The 4,648-nt window shown below is 41.8% G+C and overlaps 1 pseudogene; it reads right to left on the bottom strand.

The window, feature by feature from the left end:
* Window positions 1-1,218: 1,218 nt before the first annotated feature.
* Window positions 1,219-1,761, bottom strand: LOC137757648 (diphosphoinositol polyphosphate phosphohydrolase 2 pseudogene; annotated as a pseudogene).
* Window positions 1,762-4,648: the final 2,887 nt, after the last annotated feature.

The following is a 4,648-nucleotide window of genomic DNA, read 5'->3' as shown; positions in this document are numbered from 1 at the left end:
CCATTTGTGTTTTAGTTGGCATTTTCCTTTTTTTTTTTTTAAACTTTGGGATTATTTATTTATTTATTTATTTATTTATTTATTTATTTATTTATTTATTTATTTATGGCTGTGTTGGGTCTTCGTTTCTGTGCGAGGGCTTTCTCCAGTTGTGGCAAGTGGGGGCCACTCTTCATCGCGGTGCACGGGCCTCTCACTATCGCGGCCTCTCTTGTTGCGGAGCACAGGCTCCAGACGCGCAGGCTCAGTAGTTGTGGCTCACGGGCCCAGTTGCTCCGCGGCATGTGGGATCTTCCCAGACCAGGGCTCGAACCCGTGTCCCCTGCATTGGCAGGCAGACTCTCAATCACTGGGCCACCAGGGAAGCCCTCGAAATATGTTTTTAAAAGCAATTTACATTGAGGGAAATATGGTTCTCATGTATTCTGTGTAAAGAGAGATTATGGATGAAGGGAATTGGCAATGGAGCATGCTAATTCAAATTCCATGAATACAGTTGTCAGGATAATATGTTATGTACTACATGCATTTTGCTTACTGTATCTGCCTAACAATCACCAGCTCTATAGAGTTAAACTCCGTGTTAAAGGACTATTGAGTTTTAGGGGAATCGGCCATATCAGGTAGTTAGGGACATAATACCAGTTATGAAAATTGAGACAAATGAGTTGACAAATTCCTGAAAATAGGGCCATATAGAAATAGTCCAAAATCTGGAATCTATGAATCAAAATTGTGATCCTATGAAACAAGTTTTGGGGTTGATGGACTGCTTTAATATCAAGAATTATTGTCATAAATTCCCGCAACAGAAGGATTTGTTGAATATGTTAATACTGTGAATGAGAAAACAATTTAAGGGGAAAATATACCCACGAATAAGCTGATCTGACAAAAACCACAGACTGACATCAAATGGACAAAAAACTGAGAAAAAAATGCTGTGAAAATGCCAACCAAAATAACAAGGTGGGTGGGCTGGGGGCACAGTTAAGGCATCTAAAAAAAATTCCACATGGTTTTGGCTCATTAAAATATTTTACACTTTGTTTTTTTTTTTAAAGAAGATTTGAAAGCATCTGAAAAACATGCAAATTGTTTGAAAATCATGCATGGCAAATTCAGAGAGTTTGCAAGTGTCATTCAGATGTTTGCCAAGCATAATAAAACCTCTGCCCATGAGCTTGCACATGGTGGAAGAGGTCCTTCCAGTTCTCTCTATCTTACACTATACGGCAGCCCAGAGGTCTGTGCAGCAGTTACAAACAGGGTGTTACTATCTGGAAGGGAAGGGACTGTGGAATTTCCATTGGCTGGAGAACAACCCAGCTTTAGTTTTTCTAGATACTCGGCATGTACAGGCTTATGACCCTGGAGAACTTGGATGGCATCTTCTACTTTGAACCACTCTCTCTTTCTTCCTATATTAACAGAATCTTCCCAGGCTTCTAATATTTCAGTGACAGTAAGAGCATAAGCATATGTTCTGTGCTTTCGGTCTTGGTTCTCAAATATGCCCAGGAGTCTGCCCAATTTTCCTTTGACTCCAGCCTCTTCATAAACCTCCCTCACGGCAGTACCGCCAGGCTCCTCCTCGGGCTCCATTCCTTCTCCTGGGACGATCCATTGGTCTGGGTACCGACTGCTGCTCACCAACAGCACCTCGTCCTCCTGCTCGCTCCGGAAGCACAGGCACGCAGCCCGCTTCTTGAAGCCCTCGCGGTCATAGGTCCGCGTCTGGTAGGGCTTGAACTTCATCATAGAGGCGGGCTCTTGCTGCTGCCGCCACCCCGCCGGGGAGTGGGAGCGAGGGCGAGTCCGGGCGCAAGAAAGCGAGGCGGCGGCGCGGGGAAGGGCAGCGAGGCCGGGTCCAACCCAACTCAGCACATGCAGGAGCTTCAGCTGACCTCACTATTTTTTCTCTACGTTTAGCTGGTGTATCCTCAATCCTCGGGGCTGCTAATTTTGTCACTACTATCATCAACATAAAACCACCCGCTATAACCCAGTACCAAACACCACTATTCGTATGATCAGTACTAACCACAGCATCATTGCTTCTACTATCCTTACCTGTCCTAGTAATAATATTACTATTATTTATTACTATTTCATCTATATTTCTAACATTATTTTGTTAATTTCAACTAAAAATCTCAAAACACATCTACTACCCCAACCCAAAATCAACACTCACTAAAGTGCAGAAACAACCTACCCCTTGAGAAACAGTATGAATGAAAATCTATTTGCCCCTTTTGTAACCCCAATAATAATAGGCCTCCCCGTAGTCATTCTAATCATTATATTCCCAAGTATTTTATTTCCAACACCAAAAAGACTAATTAATAATCGCATAATTTCCCTTCAACAATGGCTAATTCAACTCATATCAAAACAAATAATAGGTATCCATAATCATAAAGGACAAACTTGATCACTAATACTAACATCACACATTCTATTTATTGGGTCAACCAATCTCCTCGGACTACTGCCCCGCTCGTTTTCACCCACCACACAGCTCTCAAGTCGGAATAGCCATCTCCCTATGAGCCACTGCCGTCATTACAGGTTTCCGTAATAAAACAAAAGCATCCCTAGCCCACTTCTTACAACAAGGCACACTCACCCTCCTTATCCCTATGCTAGTAATTATCGAAACTATCAGCCTATTCATCCAACCAGTAGCACTGGCTGTGCGACTAACAGCCAGTATTACATCAGGCCACTTACTAATACATCTAATCGGAGAGACAACCCTAGTGCTAATAGCACCAGCACATTCACGGCTCTCATTACATTTATCATTCTCGCCCTCTCACTATCCTCGAATTCGCTGTCGCTATAATTCGAGCCTATGTATTCACCCTCTTAGTAAGCTTATACCTGCATGACAACACATAATGACCCACCAAACCCACACATACCACATAGTAAATCCTAGTCCTTGGCCCCTTTCGGGAGCTCTTTCAGCTCGTATAACATCAGGCCTAATCATGTGATTCCACTTCAACTCAGTAGTTTTACTAACACTGGGCCTACTAACTAATATTCTAACAATATCAGTGATGACGAGACGTCATTGGAGAAAGCACTTTCCAAGGCCACCACACACCAACCGTCCAAAAGGGACTTTGATACGGAATAATCTTATTTATCGTATCAGAAGTCCTATTTTTTACCGGCTTTTTTTGAGCCTTCTACCACTCAAGCCTCGCTCCTACCCCTGAATTAGGTGGGTGCTGGCCACCAACAGGCATTCACCCCTTAAACCTCCTAGAAGTACTACTTCTCAACACTTCCATGCTATTGGCCTCTGGTGTATCCATTACCTGAGCCCATCACAGCCTTACAGAAGGAAATCATAAGCACATACTTCAAGCCCTCTTTATTACAATTGCCCTAGGTGTTTATTTTACACTCCTACAAGCATCACAGTATTACGAAGCCCCATTTACGATCTCAGATGGAGTCTACGGATCAACTTTCTTCGTAGCCACAGGATTCCACGGACTACATGTAATTACTGGTTCTACTTTCCTTGTTGTTTGTTTCCTACACCAATTAAAATTCCACTTCACATCCAACCACCTCTTCGGCTTCGAAGCTGCTGCTTGATACTGACATTTTGTAGATGTTGTATGCCTATTTCTTTACGTATCTATCTATTGATGAGGCTCATAGTCTTTTCAGTATTAATTAGTACAACTGACTTCCAATCAGCTAGTTTCGGTACACCTCGAAAAAGAACAATAAACATATTACTGACCCTATTAATAAACACAATACTAGCCTCATTACTCGTACTTATCGACTTCTGACTTCCTCAACTAAACACGCAGAAAAAACAAGCCCCTACGAATGCAGATTTGACCCTATAGGATCCCCCCGCCTACCCTTTTCCATAAAATTTTTCCTAGTAGCAATCACCTTCCTCCTTTTCGACCTAGAAATTGCCCTCCTACTACCCCTTCCCTGAGCAACCCAGAGTATTCTATTTTTTAGACCAATCTTCAGCATATTTTTGTATAATTATATATTGCTGGACCCCTCCAGCCTTCGGGATAGTTCTATAAAATGGAAGACTTGAGGAGACACATTGGACAGATTCTCACTGAGAGGGTGGAGTGTTGCTGACCACATCCCTAAGGCATTCTCCCAGCACATCTGGAGAGCGTGAACGTGTCTGTCCTTTGGGAAAATGTAGCTAAAGTTAACACTACAGTCATCCCTCGGTATCTGCAGGGGACTATTTATCTGTGGATACCAAAATCCAAAGATACTCAAGTCCCTCATATAAAATGGAATAGTATTTGCGTATAACCTATACATATCCTCCTGTATACTTTAAATCATCTTTAGATTATTTTTAATACCTAATACAATGTAAATGCTATGTAATTAGCTGTAAATACAATGTAAATGTTATGTAATTAGCTGTAAATACAATGTAAATGCTATGTATGATAAGTAGTTGCCGGTATGTGGCATATTCAAGTTTTGCTTTTTATAACTTTCTGGAATTTTTTTTGAATATTTTGGATCTTTGGTTGATTGGATCTGTGGATGAGGAACTGTGGATGTGGAGGACCATCTGTACAGATGAGAACACTGAGGCAAAAAGAACTTAATTGCATATAGTCAC

This window comes from Eschrichtius robustus, chromosome 2 (assembly GCF_028021215.1).
Source record: "Eschrichtius robustus isolate mEscRob2 chromosome 2, mEscRob2.pri, whole genome shotgun sequence".
NCBI lineage: Eukaryota > Metazoa > Chordata > Mammalia > Artiodactyla > Eschrichtiidae > Eschrichtius > Eschrichtius robustus.
Note: the sequence above shows the minus strand (reverse complement) of the source record. Positions and strands in the feature narration are given on the sequence as shown.